The following is an 18513-nucleotide window of genomic DNA, read 5'->3' as shown; positions in this document are numbered from 1 at the left end:
AAAGGATCAAGGCAAATTTAGGTTACTGCAAAAATGATTCTTAAAAAGCACATACATGGGAACCAGATTCTGAAGGTTATTGTAACCTTTTTCTACATATTATCCTATTCTCAAGAGTCTTGCAAACTCCATAAAGAGTGGGCTCCCAAAGTATTGTAAGTCTCAGAAGTACACAGAAAAGCATAAACAATGACTTTGTTTCCCAGGTGCTCACTTGCATAGCTTCTCCATGGTTTCTACAGGAAAAGCTTTCAGGAAGAGCCAACATTATTAAAGAAAAAAATGTCCTGCTGCAGCTTTTATCCATGGTTTGTGTTATTTACCTGGAGCATTTTAATTAATACACAAAATAACAACAGAAAATGGTAGCATCCAGTGAAAGAAGTTAACTGATGCTTGAGGACAATAATTTGCTTATGATAACAGAGGTTCCAGCAGCTTTAGAAGAAGTTGCAGTTTGGCTTAATGTCCTTCTCACAAAAGGATTCCTGTGATTTCTTCACTTCTCTCTAAAGGTACCAGGATTACCTTGCATTAATCCTTGTATGATAACTGTAAGAACAACACTGCGGCTTCAGGGTTCTCGGGTGGAAAGTGCAGACTGCGAAGTCAAAGAAATCAAAGGGCTGGAACACCTCTGCTATGAAGACAGGCTGAGGGAGTCGGGGTTGTGTAGTCTAGAGAACAGAAGAGAGATGTCATTGCAGCCTTCCAGTACCAGAAGGGGGCCTACAGGAAAGATGGGGAGAGACTTTTTACAAGGGCAAGTAGTGATAAGACAAGGAGTGATGGCTTTATACTGAAGAGGGGAGAATTAGATTAGATGTAAGGAAGAAATTCCTTACTGTGGGGGTGGTGAGGCGCTGGCTCTGGTTGCCCAGATAAGCAAGCTGTGGATGCCCCATCCCTGGAGGTGTTTAAGACCAGGCTGGATGGGGCCTTGAGCAAACTGGTCTGGTGGGAGGTGTCCCTGCCCATGGCAGGGGGGTTGAACAAAATGATCTTTAAGGTCTCTTCCAGCCCAAACTGCTCTGTGAAAAATCTTCTGTGAAAAGTCTTCCTAAAGTCAGAAAAATTTCCCAGATATAGCAACATCCATTTGACATGCAATAGCTAGCATTTGTGCATGGAGAGACAAAAGGAGCAAGTGCTTTCCTGGTACTACTAAAAACCACAACTGTAAAAGATCACAGAAAACAATACAAAGAGTATTTTAATAACTGAGGTGTCTAGGTTCAATGAAATGAATATAAATGAGTTTTGACCTGATTCTTACCTTGTTTAGAGCAGTAACTTCTTTCCTGTCCCTCCTCTACCTCATTTCTAAGCTATATTATCAGAAAGGGAAAGCAGAATACAATGGATACCTGTCTATAAATTCTGTGTCCTTCAAAAATGCACATACTCCTGTAACATTTGACAAACAGGAATTTCATTGGATCATCTTCTGCCTGAAAATCTAACCTAAACTAGTATTGTGGCAACATTTGATAATGGGAACAGAATCATGCTTTATTCCTCCAAGAAACTATAGCTATTTTCACAGGGATTAAATTTAAAAACAATACAGAACAGGGTCAGTCCCTCTGTTGTGGCTGAGTAGCAATGGCTCACACAGGGGTGAGCAGACATACATCTTAGGTGCAAATTTCATTACACAAATGAAGTAGGCTTTTCACTATGAGGAAATATTTTTCTGTTTTAACAGGGCACTCACTCCTCAACCAGTATCAGTCTTTAACGAGTATAAAAGGACTTACATCCCATCTGAAGATCTAAAGAGGTACAATTTAAGGTGAATTGGAGAAGTTCTCTCTCAGAATTACAGTACAGAAACTGCAAAATGTTCATGGTTTAGATTACACTGAAGATTACCCTGTTCCTGTCATTCAGGAACTCAAGGTCTTGAGCTTCTACAGACTGATATTCATGCATGGGTATTACTGTAATTTCTTTCTGAAAAGTTCTGTCCTACCTCAACACTCTCTCTCACATTACTCCTTACCATGCCTTCCGTGATACCTGGCCCTGATGCTTACATTCCCTTGCAGGACCTACATGAGACCGAGAACTAAACCACGCTCATTGAAGAGACCACTGATTTTTCATCCCAGTCAATTTATTTGATCCTCTGTTTGGCTATATAGCACAGAGAAGAGGACAGCACGAAGCAAGGTCTATGGAGGGCAGAGGCTGGGACAGATGGGACAAGAGGGAACGCCTTTTTAGCCACAGCCACTTCAGCAAATCACAGCGTTTACCACTGCCATCTCAGACCTCCCCAGCTCTTAAAGCAGGTAGGGAACTCCCTTTAGCTCAGGCAACTATTGAGGTTGAATTTTGACAGGCTGACAGATCACACAGGGAAGAATTCAGTTCTGACAGTCCCTTCCAATGCTGTTTTTTGGATACACATCCAGGTTCTTCCAGTTCTCTTCTTGGTTCACAGGCTTCAACTGGTCTGAGCTGTGGCTAGCGTGCTTACAAGCACTGCTACGAAACCACATGCTCTGTAAGTACACAAACAGCCTCTGCTTTCAGTTACCAAGTGCTTGTGACCTGCTACCTCCTTCCACCACTAAACGAAACAAAGCCTGTACACATGCAAGTGCGTGGTTTGACCAGCTGGTCCTATAACCACTGCTCTTGTAAACACTTACCCCACCAGTAGATTGCGTGGCTGGGCTGACTTACCGTGGTAGGAGCAGCAACAGAACCAGCTCACTAACCCTGCTTATGCCAAAACCTTTTGGTTTCTGTGGATGGAGTCCTTACCACAACAGGGTGCTGTTCTTACACCTCTGTAGCATGTTATTGCAGAATTTGCTGCGACAGGGAACTGTTATAATCTTTCATTCCTTTAGAAAAATTGACAGGACTGGTGAAAGATGTAAGAAAAATATAGCAGCGTTGAGAGAAGAGATACAAATTGAACTATTTGGTGATTCTTTATTATAATACATATCTGTCTCCTCCGGTTTGCTTAATTTCTGACTCCAACCAGTTTCAACTATGCTGCAGTCAGTAGGAGCTCTGACACTGACTAAATAGAGGTAAAATTTTACTTTTACTCTCTGAACGCTCTCCCTTGAGAGGAGAATAAGAACTCATTAAACTATGGTTTAACTTCATAAATCTTTGTCCTGTTCAGCTTAACTTGCTCCTTAATCTACATTCTGGCTTTTCAATGCACTGGCACAACCAAGTATACAGAGCTAAAATACGAGTTCCTGCTCACCCCTATGCTCTAAGGCCATCCACACAATTCCCAAACACAAAAGCCTAAAACCTGAGCTTTAATGTGAATCCACTGAAGTCTACTTAAAAAAATGTCCATGTCAGGTCACGTGAGTGATAGGGAACATTAAAACATGCACATGCAAAAATGTTCCAGCGGCCTGAGATCTGAACTCAGGGCCTCACTCTTCTCATTCATGTACAGGTTAAGCAGAGGTCCTTCTGTACATGGCAGGACAGCAGCTTATCTGCTAGCAGTCAGCAGTTTATCTCCTGTGACTTCAAGGTCCCTACTCTGCCTCCACTGGCCAAGCTCATTATTTTTGGTCCAAGACTTAGTTTCTGGAAACCACATATGTGTTCAAGAAAAAAAAGTCTAAATCATACATTCCATCTCACAGTGTCATTTCAATTGAAACCACTCATTTTCATGCAGAGAAACAGAGATACAAATGCAAAGTCATGTTACGTACACTACATCGGCCAACACAAATAACTAAGGCTCTGCTGACAAAACAGGGCTTCCTGTAACCATATATGCTGAAAAACAGATGCAATATCTGTTTGACATCCATTCAGTCTCTTTAGCCTTAGTCTGGCTTCTTCCAGCGAAGCTCAAGTTGACGGGCTCAGGGTGGACAGGGGAGAGGCAGGTTGGTGACAGGGAGCCTCAGCAGCAGCCCCAAGCAGCTCAGGATTTCAGAGATGTCTTCCACAGCACACATCTGCCAGCAGCATCAGCCAGCGTGCTGAACACTTTGTTAAAGACACTGATAACTCTCAAGACAGCATAGCGATCTTGCATGAAAAACAATTACCCTTAACTCCATGACGCTGAGCCAAAATTTGCCCAAAACCACGTGGGAAATAGTGACTGAGGTGAAGCCTGACCCCATGCAGCCCCTCAGCTGGATCTCCACGAACCCAAAACTGGGTGTACCTGCTGTGGGCACTAAGAACTGCAGTAAGAAGACAGCAAAAGTAGCTTCACTATTAACCACGGGGAGGGGGGAGTTATTTGTCTTTATATAGCAGCGTGAGGCCACGCAAAACACACAGTCCTTCACAGACAGAGAAATATAAAAATGATACCTTAATTGCACATATTTAAATTATTTATGCTGTAAGTCTAAAATCGTGTCCTGAAGCGCACATTCAGCAGCCGTAGGGACCAATCCACTGACTTTAATGCACAGCTCTGCATAACTATCAGAAGAGCTAAGTAAGAAAGATCAGAAATCTTTGTTACCTGTGGCTTGGATCAAAGCACCTGATGTATGGTGGGGTAGTGAGAGTGGCAGCAACTACAGTTAATTATGGACATTTTCAAACTCAGACCAAAGAGACTTAGCGTCGAGGTACTCCTACTAGTGTCTTTTGAAGAATACAAAAGATTTCACAGATCTAAGAGAGATGATTTTGCAAGCCAAGGGTCTGGTGGTCCGGTACTTTGCAACATGGCAAGTCCTGCTGTGCTACAAAAGCATGTAATCACAAAGCACAGCCTTTGCAGTTGGTAGTAGGGTCACGGATGTCTGGTTGTGTGATCCCTGCTTTCAAAATTCAGAAAAATGCATCATCCAGTGTTGATTTGTATCTTGGTCTTAACTTGCAGGACTAAACTGACTTGAAGGCTGAAGAAATTTTTTCCTGCAGAGGACTGTTCTGATCACCACCCTGCAATTTTACCGTGTTCAACCGTATCATTTGGTCAAAATGACCTACTATTATGCACAGAGGGTAAAACACAGAATCAGCTAAATATACGCATCCCCATAAACCAAAGTAGGAACAGAATACCTGGGACGAGGTAGTCATCCACACTCCAGTGCCCGAAGTCTGTAATTTGCAGGATTCACTTGTTTAAAAACAAAAACAGTGCTTTCTTTGCCATCCGGGAGACCAGAGAGATAATGCGAGTGAATAAATGAAGTCAGAGACACAATCTATCGAACACTTACTATTGGAAAGAAACCTGAGTATAATAACTACCTCCTCTGAGGACAGCCTTAGTCCTCTCCAATTCACGATGATACAGCTGTTGCTGTAACAAGGATTGCTCATTGCAACAGAGAAAACATGAGCTGAAAACGTCCTTCAGTGCAGTTTAGCAGAGCCTAAGTAGCCCGGACCATACTAACTGCATAGATCTGCAAGAACCACCAGACAAGAGGATAAAGCACCAACTCCAGAGCAGCCACGCACCAGCAGTAAGTTGTAGCAGACACCTAAGGAACTGCCCTCTTCCCCCTACACTCCCAAGAAGCTTCTAGTTTATGGTTTTCTCTCCAACAAACTAAACTACTGAAGATTTCAAAGCCTTTTCTCTGCCACTACATACTGCTTAATCCATATTGTGCTCCAGAAGCCACTCAACACAGCAAACAAAACTTATACTCACCAGCTGATCTGGAAGGAGAGTTTCAGTGGTTTCCTAATTAGCCCCCATGGTAAGCAGTTTATATGCAGAAGCACAGCATTTAATTATTCTTTACAGTCTGGTTTTGTGGTCAGATCAACCATCATCCGGCACTAGCTCTCAGACTGGTTTTCATGTTTCCCTAAACAGTTTTGTACTCTGTAGTACGCTGCTTCCAGCCACGTACAAACAGCTTTACTGTGAGACCCACAGGACCAGTCTCTTGGCAGGTACAAAAAGAGGAAAACTTCCTTCCCTGCAAAACAAGCATCTGGCTTCTCGAACCGAGGTGCCCACAGCTGTTGCCAGCAAGTACTCAATGCTACAGAAAGAAGGGGAACAAAAATCATTACTTACACAACATGGAAAAATGACCAGCGAGGGAGGGTTAGGATGGGTCCTTTCTCGACTACGATAACAAGCAGTTTACTCTGAAGTAGAATAATTGATTACTCGTTGGGGTCTGTGTGGCCGCAGCAGACAGCTAACAGCGAAAGCACAGCTGACGGTCACCGAAGGGCAGCAGCTGAAGGACTCCAGTCTGAGCTACAGCCTTTCTCTGCCTGGCACGGCTCAGTTCACCTCTAAGTAAGAACTGATTGCTGATTTAATTAAAAATTGGTCTGTAAAGCTTGCACAGTTTTAAAGTGGGAGTTGTCAAGGTGGCTGAGCTTCCTCCTACAGAACTAGTTTGTGCAGCGTGTTTCGCACACCATAATTTCAGTACCTCCCACACAAAATCTGACCAGGAAAAAAGAAAACATCATAGCTTCCCATTTCTACTCGTAGACTTGTATGTAGTATATACGGTGATTCAGAAGCAAGGTCTCCATCTGTCTTGCGACCCAGTCACAGCAACTCCATTACAGACACTTATTTGCTGATATAACTCCAAAATTTTAGTAGGGAGGTTCTGTGGTCAGTTTCATAATGAACCCACAAACCTTTCAGGTGGTTTTCTGTCATACCTCATGCCGTGACCTCAAATCTCATAAAGCAGGGCTCTCTGCCAGACAGGAGGGTTCAGAGAGAACTGCTACACGGTATTTTAAGTCCTTGCACTTTTCCCTAAAGGATGGTGGATGCTGGGGACCCTATATCACAGGAGAGGTTGTACTGTCAAGTACACATCCAAACTGATGGATAGTTACAGTGGTTGTATCAGTGGAGGAATTCACATCACCTCTAATCAATCAGTGAAAACATATAGACACAACCTGCACACCTGAACAGTCTTATTCTCTCAAAATAAGATTTCATAAGACTCACACACTCATATAACCCTTAAGATGTCAGAGGCTGGTGCAAAGTAATTATACTAAAAAACTCAGAAGACCTCTGAGGAGAGAAAACAGGCTCTGTGAGTTTAGAGCAGGAAAGCCACCAAAATACATGGTATAAAGCCATACACTCGATATCTGACAGACGCTCTGACACTGGGTCTTCTGTCTTCATTAACAACTCCCTCACAATTTGGGAATCTGAATATGGCACTTGATTATCCACTGATATTGTGCAGCTGAAAAAAAATAAATTTAAAATACTCCCTGCCAACATCCCAGGAAGGCTGCAAGATATATTTTCTGCAGATAATTTGGAGAACCATACATAAAACTTAGGATGTAAATTCAGGTTAATTGCATCTAACTGAAGAACATCTACTAGAGAACATCCTCCTAAAAAGATCATTCATGGCTTGATCTTAAAAGGTAACTAGCAACTGAGGTTTCTACACTACCCAAGCCCACTCCTCACTTTAGTAAAGTCTTCTAGGTGGGAAGCACTTGAATCAGAAACATGCTGTTTATCTAGACCATGGCTTAGTTAACAGGACCTGCCTCTCACCACAATATGAACAAGAGTTACCTGTTACACTGCTGAATGTGTCCATGCCCAAGTTCTGCACCTCTTTTCCTCTCCCTCTTACTTCCTGTCAGACCCATACATCCTGCAACATACAGAAAATGGTTCCTTTTCTTTTTTTTTTTCCATTATGGAGATTTTTTCACAATGGAGATTTTTTTTCTCCACTATAATAGTTAGCAATTCTGCTACATGCCTTTATTATATTTAACATTTTAATTTATTGGTTAGAATTTTGCAGAGTCTTTAGCATTTCTGAGAATGCTGCTAATGTTCACATGCAGGTTAGCACCAGTAATTTATTTCTAAACCGGCAGCAAGCCAGGACAAGCTTAGTCCAACTGCCCTTTAGGATGCCGTCGTCATTCTGGTTGCTACATAAATTAGCAGTTAGGAAACAGGATTGCTACCTTGCAATTGCTATTCTTTATCCCATTTCAATCACATCTTCTGCCATCCACACATCCCATATATTATGGTTTTGATCCAATCCCAAATCATTTGATTAAACCCAGCTGTAGCGCACGCAGTATCTGCCATCAGGTAGGAAGAAGCCATCATCATTTTTGAGGCAGCAATCACCGCAGATCCCAAGAGCAATCACAAATAACAACACATCTACTCTCTGAGAAGTATGCCACCCAGGTGATTAACAGAGAAGACTGAATCCCTGTCCTACCACAGCTGGGACAGAAGCCCAAGTTTCCTTGTGCTTTTTTTCTTCTTCTTCTCCCCTTCTCCCAAGTGTTTCCTGCATTCATGCTCAGTACTGCACCATGCACTGGCTCGAATGCCAGCTAAACAGCAATTTAGAAGGCTGACAGGAGGCACTAAAGCAAATGCTGCTGGCTACACCCTGTTTTATCTCTGAGTTTCTAGCCCAGGGTTCAACTAAAGAAAATAACTAGGCAAATGTACAAAAAAAGTGTAAACCACCCCCAATTGCTGCTCTTGGTATCACCATGTTCAGGCAAGTTCAATTATTAAATTACTGTACGTGTGTGGGTGTACGTACAATTAGGGAAGTATTCTTCTTGCACGCTTCCTGTTTTAAGAACAGGACAACCTATCACAAATTATACAGCCTGTGAGACCAGAACCTATCACCCAATCTTTCTCTGTTTGCTCTAAAATAAAGCAAGATTAGCTCCATTTATGTCAGAGCCAGACTGATGCGGCACTCCCAAGAATTCAGGACAAAAACCACCACTCTGAGATTTGTTCTTTAACATACCCACTGAAGGTAACGTGAAAAATGCAATGTGAATAATACATAAATTTAGTGAACATGATCACTATAAAGGAACATGATAAATATAAGGAGAAAAAACTTCAAGTACCAACTATATCAGTTACAATTAAATGGGAATATTTACTATGGCTGGGAAAACAGGATTGTCCCAACTCTGGAAAGCATCACCACTCTTCAGTTTGTTTCAGCTCCAACTATTTGTTTTTTTAGAACAAATACAAACAACAGTATTGTACTTTCCACTACTTACTGAAAGAAAGAAAACTAGTGAAAACAAGAGGCAACACTGAAATGTTTTGAAAGTTAAAAGAGAAGCTAACTTGCAATACAAATATACATTCAAATTCAGGTACCTTTTTGACCTGGATTGCACACAGGAGTTAAAACCAAGCTTACAGCAGTACAACGATCACGCTGGTAAATTTCAACACAAGATGATGGGTAACTCAGATGTCCATCCAGACCTCTCTAAAGGTCTAAGAAATACCCTGTTATAAATGTATTGATAAACTTTGAGAATGCAATAAACATGCATGAGTGCTTCTCAGATTGTGAAGACCCCTAGCAAACTGTGATATGAAAAGTCCAATATAATTTAATGAAGCAAGTTACATCTACAGAGAGACACAGTTGTAATACACAGCTGCACTGGGCTACAGAGTTGTAACAGGTTCCCTCTATATTCTGCAGATTTTCATTAAAGCTTCCACACTTGACGTAACCTCAAGTTTTTCACAAGAGATGCCACCACAGAGGCACAATACCTGCCCAACACACTTTAAGCCAAATGAAATAATAACCCTCAGGACTCCTCCAGAATAGGCGTCACCCATGGTAGGCCGGACACACAGAAATCTTGCTTGTTGACAGCACTCTTTGGATATCCTGATTCACATCCGTGTGGCAGAGATCCTGCATCCAGAGTGTGAAACAGCATAACTCCATACCTATCAGCTCCTTGCACAAAAGAGATTTCAGCATACGGTTGCTAGAAGATATGGGGTAACACTTGCTTCTTGCATCACTGTTGTTGGGACTGTAGGATTAGTGGTTTATTACCATTTATTCCAGTATCAGGCAGATGTTAAGGAACAGCTCCACTGAAAAAAAATATGCAGGAAACATTACATCAAGAACTACACTTCTTGTGTCTTCAGACTTGGTCATGTTTCTGTTTCTGGAGCACCACCAGGCAGACAGGTCCATGTGGGTACCCAAGGAGCAGCAAGCAGCCCCAGATGAAAGAGGTCCTGGGGACTCAACGGCTCAGCCAAGAGTTGTGTCTGCGTGCACGGGTACTGGGACGGCTGAGAAGAGGGGATCTCTGTGGGGAACACTACATCTCAATTCATTCTTTCAGGCCTCAGCATCTCCAAAAACTGAAACAACCCCTGCTGTTACCCTGCTCTCTGATTTGAGCTGAAACACTGGCACACACATAGATGATCTTCAGGAATAAACCTGCAGTAAAAACACATTTTCACTTAAGCTATACTTGTTCTAAGCAGAGCATAAGAACTGAGGTGTGCCTTGCCGAGCCAGGTGTAATAAGGAGCTCAGAATAGCACAAAACTGTGCTAGAAATGCATAAATTTACCCCATAATCAAATTAACACATTTCCTAAAGTAAAGCAGCAACCTTTTTTTGTAGGAAACACGTTTCCATTTAAGTTCTGTGATACAGATTTAAAATCCAGTCTCTATGCCAGTTTTTGCAGATTATCAGTCGTACCCTGCTATCATAGCCATATGCATTCACTTGTGTTTACAGACCAGAAACAAACACCTGCCAACATTGCAATTCACTACTTTAAATCTTGTGAACCCGAGTCTTAAAAATGCTTGAAAAACAGCTTTTACATCAGGTAAAATATATGGGACCATCGTATACTCCTTCCTTTAGTTTAACTAATAAAACAAGACTAACCTGTCTAAAGAGACACTTAGCCTCTATCATTAAGAACAGCATAAATTGTGTTGAATTTAATACTAATGCCTCACAGTATTACAGCAGCAATATGAATGGTGATCAGGACATAATTAAACCCTGGAATTTACAAGCGGCGGGATGACATGAACAACACGATAATATACTATCTATCAGCTTAATTTACCGCATTGCTGAGCACAAGCCTATATTAAGGGCAACTAATGGCCTTGCCTTAGAAATCTAATAATTACAAATAATAACTCACCAATTCCACCCTTCTGGACTGAACATCAGATTATATGGCATAATAAACAATCACAGATTAAATAAGCGCATGAAAAAAAAAATCCTGATGAGCTATTCGAGCAACTCCCAGCTACCTATCAGAGCTGACAGGGTTGTAGGGAGTGAACCACCTATGCCCCTCAATTGACATTGCCTAAACCAGACTAAACTCTGACAGGGCTTAGGACTGAGTAAGTTTGGACAGTATGACTTAGTGGGACAACACAGGTCCTCCAGGGCAGACAAGCACATCCTGATCAGCTATGCCTTGCTCAGCACCGATGCCTCCTTGCTGCATGTCCTGGTCGGCACCAGGACATGTGGTGCAGCTGCACCACACTCATCAGAGTGCTTGGGCTGGGGAGCTCTTCTGGCCCTCCTGCGTGCTTGGTCCAGCTCATCAATGCCCTGTCCAAGAACATCGGTGACACTAGCATGGATACGTGGACTAGTCTGGTAGGGGAAAGCTGCCACCGCTGTGACTGACAACATGGCAGAAGTTTCAGCTTTCAGATCATGTGTGGGTCACTGCCATAGCCAAGTGCATAAAGCCAGCGAATTCATTGCTCCTGGTAGGAGTGTAAGGCAGCGGTAAGATGTAATGGAATTCGGGATGGAATTCAGATGTCCAAATGGAGGTATTTCTGGTGTAGACTTCAGCAAGTTGGTTCTTGCCTAGACTTCCATCATAGCTAACGGAGTAAAACTCATTTCTACAACATGACTCACCTCATTCTAGACATCCAAATTCCATCAGATACATCAAACTTAAAAGTGATCACTGGCCTCCCCTGACAATAAAAGTACCCTAAGGCAATCAGCTCAGATGTGCAAGTCTTTAAGCTGGCAGCTGCAGATCTCTTTTATAACATCCTTTCTTGCCCACTCTAGTACATAAATTATGGGCATGCTGTTTTTTGCTTGAGTTAAGAAAGATGGGCAAAGATGCATACATATAAGACAAGGTTACATTAATATATCTAACATTGTGTGACTCTTTGATGCAGAGCATTTTTACCAAAATAAATAAATAAATAAATAAAATTATGTAAATACTGTATTAGGTCTTTATAAAAATGAATGTGTAATTTTTCTTTACTGATTTTTAATACAAGTCGTATAGAAGTGCTTCCCAAAACTGACGATACTGCTACAACAGACCACAAGACAAAAGACTGGATATTGGGTTTACATGCCAAGGGCTTGGTAGGAGGGTTTATGCACGGGTGGCCTCTGTGAGCACAGCCCATGAGCTGGCCCATGTCGGAGCAGAGCCAGCTCCAGCTGCTCCAAAAGGGACCTGCTGCTGGCAAGAGCTGAGCCATGAGCGACACTGGGTGGGCCTCTGGGAGAGCAGGGTGGGAGAGCAGGGTTAAGAGAAGGGAAAGAAGCTGGGAGAGAGGGGTGAGAGCCAGCCCTGCAGCCCCCACGGGCAGTGCAGCAGGAGGGCAGGAGGTGCTGCAGGCACACAGCAGCAGTTCCCCTGCGGGCTGTGCAGGGAGAGGCCCCTGGTGGAGCAGGCTGTCCCCCTGCAGCCCATGGGTCCCACATGGAGCAGATCTCCACGCTGCAGCCCCCCCATGGGTGGAGGAGCCCCCGGTGGAGCAGGTGGATGTGGCCTGGAGGAGGCTGCGGCCCATGGAGAGCCCCCGCAGGAGCAGGCCCCGGGCCGGAGCTGCAGCCCGTGGAGAGGAGCCCACGCAGGAGCAGGGGGTCTGGGTGGAGCTGCCCCCACCCGTGGGGGACCCGTGCTGGAGCAGTTTGCTCCTGGGGAATGGATGGACCCCGTAGGACGGAGCCATGTGGGAGCAGTTCCTGAAGAGCTGCTGCCTGTGGGCAGCCCCCGCAGACTCGGTTGGGGAAGGACGGCATCCCTGGGAGGGACCCCACGTAAAGCGGGGCCAGAGAGGGACCCTGACAGAATGGCAGAAATGAAGCATCAGGGACTGACTGCAGCCCTGTTCTCTGCTGCCTGTTGACACTTGGGGGGAGGAGGTGGAAGAGGGTGGATGGGGGCAAGGTGTTTGTAGTTTGCTTTTAGTTTCTCACTGCTCTAGTCTGCTAGTGACAAGCAATACATATTAATCTCCCTACACTGTGTCTGTTTTGCTTGTGACAATAATTGGTGAGTGATCTCCCTGTCCTCATGTCAACCCATGAGCTGTTTTTATCATATTTTCTTCCCCAGTTCTTCTGAAGAGGACAAGTGAGAGCACAGTGTGGTGCTGCTGAACTGCCTACTGGTGTGAAGTCACCACACATACACACGACTTAAAATGTAGAGGACAATAAAAAAAAATCTCTTACATTTTCAAATCCCACTGGGGGATTCAGGGCTTTAATGCAGGCACTGGTATCCTCACACATACCACATTGAAACTTTAAAAGTCACTCCTTCCAGACTTATTGCTATTCAACAGATGGCAGTTCCCCTGGTTTGATACACGGAAAGAAATACAATAAAACAAAGAGTTTGGAAATTCAAACAGGTTAGCCACTAATGTTACAGAGAGAAAATCCTCCTGGCATTCACTGCAGTAACTTTACCAGCAGAAGTATGTAACACCTGAAATATCACTGGGTGAACATGGTGGGGAGAACTCAGTAGCAATTATTAAGCAACATTTTTAGAAATCTATTGAACAATTTGCCCTCCCCAGAGGACAGTGTAAGAAACTAGTATCTCTCTCTTGTTCATCCTTGCTTGCTCGCAGGAAGCTATTTTTGGTCTTACCTACCTGAGGAAACTGACTGCTAAATTCACATGGCCTCCACCCATGCCCTTATAAATTCAGTTTCCTTCCAGACACCTGATTTTAACTACACTGAACATGTTTCCGTGAGGACTAGGGCATGAAATTAAAAGGCTGCAGCCGGTTGAATTCAGAGTCCCAGGGCTAAATCCTTTATCCAACGTATCATAAGCACTCCCTATTACTGTCTGAAGCCTTCTACCGGAACATAAATGAACCCGTTTTACCTACCTTACTCTCTCTTAGAAGACCTCAAGCTCAGATTGCCTTTTAATCCCAACTAGTTCCTAGAAGAGAATGACGTTATGCCTGACTCCAGAAAACAGAAGTTTTATCAGTGGTGACTGGCACCACCCCTTCCAGAGGCCTTTACGTATATGATAAGGTTAGTTTTACAGCCAGTCAGTTTACAAAGTGAGGAAGAAGATAGTTCTGCTGCCTCATTAACAGACACCCTCTTTTTCATGTACTCTCATCCATCATTGCATCTGCATTTTGCTGCCTCTATCAATGGAAGGTAGCCTTGAGAATTTTGGAAACTGGCTCTGCAGCAAACCTAAGTGTCTGAGTGGAAGGACCAGCTTACACAATTGTCTCCCTGTTCATGCTCTAGTTTTACAAGAAACAGCTGGATCATTAATAACAATATTTGCAATTCTGCCTCTAAAAAGTGTGCTGGCACTTGTGTTTGGGTGAATGTATTTTATAAAGCACTGCAAAGCAGGACTCAGGGCTGTCTAGTGGTAAAAGCAGGAGCAAAGTTGTGCTTCCTCTAATCCCTCAAAAAGAGAGGGGAGCTGCCTAGTAGTCAGGGAGGAATGCAGAATTCCCAACTATTTTGTATGTAAAGAATTATTTTTACATATTCCTTTGCTATCAGGACACAAAGGAAATCAAATTGTGTTTCACCTGTGCTGTGCACTGTGGGGATCAGCCACATTTTTTAGAGAAGAAGCCCACGCCTGCAAGTAGAATGAATTGTATGATCCAAGAGGTATTTTCCTCTTTATAACTTTAGTAAAGCCATTAATGTAGTCAAGTTGTGTTTGATGTCTATAATCAGTACAATAAACCAAGAAGAAATTAGACTATAAAAGCTACATTAATATAAGACCTGGTTTTCAAATGGCTTCTAACAGTCCACCTGTAGTAATTGCACCTGCAACCATCTCTCATTTGGATACTCATGAATGCACACTGATCAGTCCTGTTCCAGGGACTGTTACGTTGTCATCAATGCATAAACACAGACTTTTGTACACACATGTCATTTTACACGGCATCCCAAACCCTTTGTCTCAAAGAACATCAATTCAATTAACAAGTAGTAATCAGTTATGTGTTTAAGGTAAGCTCTGCTCTAATATGTAACCACAAACTTCTTATCAAAACCAATCCCACTGCCCCTTGTGTAAAGTGTATTTCCTCAAGCATTTAGAGAGCAGCAGATGAAAGCAAGAACCATGCGAGTAAGTCATCTGCCCAAGGTCACATTGCAGGCCAACAGCAGGCCAAAGTACAAACCCACAGTTGCCTCATTCAGAGGGCTGCCACCTGTTCATAAGGTAGACTCCAAACACATTCTTGAAGCAGACTTTGGCACCTCTACTTAACTCAGTTTGAATCTGCTTAAAGAAAAAACAATTTCCACTGGACAATGGAGTCCTATGGATCTAATGGATTCGCACTGGAAATGAAGTAAGTCTGGACTCGTAAGATGACAGAAAAGGTAGTACAAAGTTGTTATCTTGTTACCCCTCAGGAAGTTTTGCCTCTGACCTGCTAGGAAATTGTTTACAGTCTCAATGTTTTTAAACTAGAATTGTCATGGGCCATAGTTATTAAACAGCATTTTCAACCTGCAGGCAGAGCAGGAAACAGTAGAAGTGAGAGAATATGCCATCTCAGGTTTTTGGGAAAAGTATGGACACGACTCATAAGGTCTTCTGGGACAGATCAAAGATTAGAGAATGCATTTGATTTACTTCATGGGTTCACCTTTGTCTCCTGTGCGTCCTCCACTCCTTCGTTTAATTGGTTGATAGCCACCTCTCTTTCACTGTCTTGTTCATTAGCCCTGGAAACTGTACCACCCTCTGAAGAAACAGCAGGATTTTGTATTGAGGGGACTTAAGGCATCCTCTAAATCATTGTCTGAAAATACAGAGTTCTGAGTATCATAATGACAAATGGTATAGAGGGTAAAAACCTTAGGGATGAGAGAAAATGCAAAAGGCTGGCTCCGAGGTTACAGGGACCAGCATCTTCCCTCCCTTACCTGCGCCTCCTTCCAACACAGCAGCTCTCTCCATCGATCTGTGGCTAACAGACAACACAGCAGTTAGTCATTCACTTAGAGCACACAGTGTAAAGGTCTCTGTGTTTGAACTTATGTAGGCGATTCTCCGATTTGTGTGTACATTTGGACTCTAGCACAGTGAACAGTTTTCTGGAACTAGATTTTTTTTGGATCAGGAAACTGAAGGGATCCATCTCAACAGCTCAGACGGGTCTGGTAAGGTGATGCAGAGACTTTGTTTTTGATAGAAATACTTTCAGGTGGTTCGTAGAGGTGCTAAGAAATGGCCAAATGACTTGATCCTCAGAGGACTAGTTTTATTTGGGGGTTGTGTGAAAATTTAGCTGTTAAGACTAGTTGTGGTAGTTAAGGCAGAACTCTACCTGGAAGCCCCTGGGACTACTCTTTGCTCTCTGACTTACGACAAATTGCCCACTATGTGTCTAAATTCAGACCTCTCCCAGAAGCAGGGTCTTAGACACCAGTTCTATGCCATAAAACCCGATTCCATAGTAAAATGTGGAACACAGACTAGGATTATGTACAGTCAGTATGTTATTCACAGTGCCACCAATCTAGGCACTCTTTATACTATTTTGATAGCTTGACTCCTAGCACTGGAACAGGCTGCCTACAGGGGTTGTGGAGTCTCCTTCTCTGGAGACGTTCAAAAACCACCTGGACACATTCCTGTGTGACCTGACCTAGGTGTTCCTGCTCCAGCAGGGGGATTGGACCAGGTGATCTTTCAAGGTCCCTTCCAATCCCTTAACACTCTGTGATTCTGTGAAATGCATCTCCTCCAAGCCAAATTATCGTTATCCCATTGAAGGAAGAAATCAGGCCTCCAATTGCTAATAAACATAACTGGGGCCGACAACCACAACAAAGTTAAGGGAAATTATCTTGTCCCAGACTCCATTATAACTATCACAAGTTGTTTCTTATAAAGATGTAACTTTATAAGGATATGTATTACATATAAAGATACTCATTACAAGAAACTAAATTCCTTACAAACTGCTTACCATTGATCTCTTCTGTTCAATATCCAAAGGCCTAAGTGTACATCCCATCCCAACTTTCTTTACATAGATGTAAAATCTCAATTAATTCTTCCGCCCAAATTCCATCCAGAGCGAAGGAGCTCAGTGCTGAGCACTCAGCTAGGAGTTCCCCTCCCTTCTTACCCAATGCTGGGAGAGGATAGGTACATCATATAATTACTATTCGTTTGCCAGGCAACCACTGCTGTCAACACCCTTCCTGTGGAGCACTTTAAATTAACCTGCTGCATAAGCTATGGAAGGACAACAAAAGCCCTCACCAAGTTAATGAAACTCTTTGCTGCTGAAATGTCACATCTACAAAGTACAGGTAGCCCAAAACAAGGGGATAAGTTGGATAGAAAAAATAAATAAAATGAAATAAAATAAAAACCAGAATAGCACTTTCCTTCCACTTAGTAAAATATTCTAATTTTTAAAAAATACCAAAGAATGGGAGGAAAATCTTACCCCTTTTAGCACCAAAAGGATTTGATGCAGGTTACCCAAAGTTACTTCCCTTCACAAACTCACCAAGACACAGAAGGTTGTGGACATAAAACGTGTTGCAACCAGAGGTCCTTCAAGTCCTTGCTTTCCTCTGAGACAGGGAGTGGACAGCTCTGCTTACAAGTGAGGGACTTTTAACCAGGTGCAGTGCCCAAACTGGTCAGTCCAGCCTACTGCTGTCCTGGTTGCCTGGAACCAAAATGCTGGTGAAAAAGAAAGGCATCTTTCTGACAGTAAAGGGGAGGAAGCAGTGCCTAAAGGAAAGGAGAGGTAAATGCAAACTCTGCTCTCTCCCCTCATCTCTCTCAAACAACACAGGCACTGAGCTGTCCCTTCTTGCCTACCATCACTAACGGGAAGGAACCATCTAAGTGGGAATTGTGTTTTAAAAACTGGTCTTCCAAATGCAATTTTGCTCCAAAGAGTTACTGAAGAAGACCTCAGGGGAAATCCAGACCCACACAAATGGTACACAAGCAAATGATGGTGTAAAAAAAGGTGTGCCCTACCTGCAGTGCAAACTGTAGCTCTGTTGTGCTGTCCAGGATCAGCCCAGCATAAAATAAGATCCTTCCTGTTAGGAAAACATTTCAGCAGTCTTGAAGAGTGCTGCTTAAAGTACTAGCTTAAACTGAAGACTGCTCTGAGCTCACACAGGTATTAAAAAGGTCAAAATGTCTATTTCACAGACTTAATAAATTCATAATAAATTCTTAATAAATTTCAGCTCTTCTCCTCCTGTCTGGCTTATGAACAGAAAGATGGGTGCCACACTAACTGCAGAGTTGTAGACAAGAACTGAATGTCAAATAGAGGTCTCCAAACCCAGAAGTTCCTGTCTGAGTTCAAAAATGCAGGACAATCAGAATTGTTTTTACATTTTAAGCAATGGCACCGCAAGCAAGGAGTGTGTGCAGAC

At 43.0% G+C, this 18513-nt stretch overlaps 1 protein-coding gene across 17 annotated transcripts in view; it reads right to left on the bottom strand.

Moving 5' to 3' along the window:
* The window catches only part of MOB3B (MOB kinase activator 3B), a 100479-nt gene that overhangs the window by 65163 nt on the left and 16803 nt on the right, over positions 1–18513 (bottom strand). For 4 of the 17 annotated variants that reach the window (XM_072031042.1, XM_038170609.2, XM_072031048.1 and 1 more), the window contains exon 3: positions 529–677. The exons of 4 other annotated variants lie outside the window; for them this stretch is intronic. The gene's annotated coding sequence lies outside the window, so the exon portion shown is untranslated. Of the gene's footprint in view, positions 1–528; positions 730–6013; positions 6229–7522; positions 7605–13970; positions 14023–17618; positions 17748–18513 lie in introns of those variants that run through there. 9 more of the 17 variants (XM_038170612.2, XM_072031050.1, XM_038170613.2 and 6 more) reach the window with 7 other exon arrangements.

The sequence above is a fragment of the Anas platyrhynchos genome, chromosome Z (assembly GCF_047663525.1).
Source record: "Anas platyrhynchos isolate ZD024472 breed Pekin duck chromosome Z, IASCAAS_PekinDuck_T2T, whole genome shotgun sequence".
Classification (NCBI taxonomy): Eukaryota; Metazoa; Chordata; class Aves; order Anseriformes; family Anatidae; genus Anas; species Anas platyrhynchos.
Note: the sequence above shows the minus strand (reverse complement) of the source record. Positions and strands in the feature narration are given on the sequence as shown.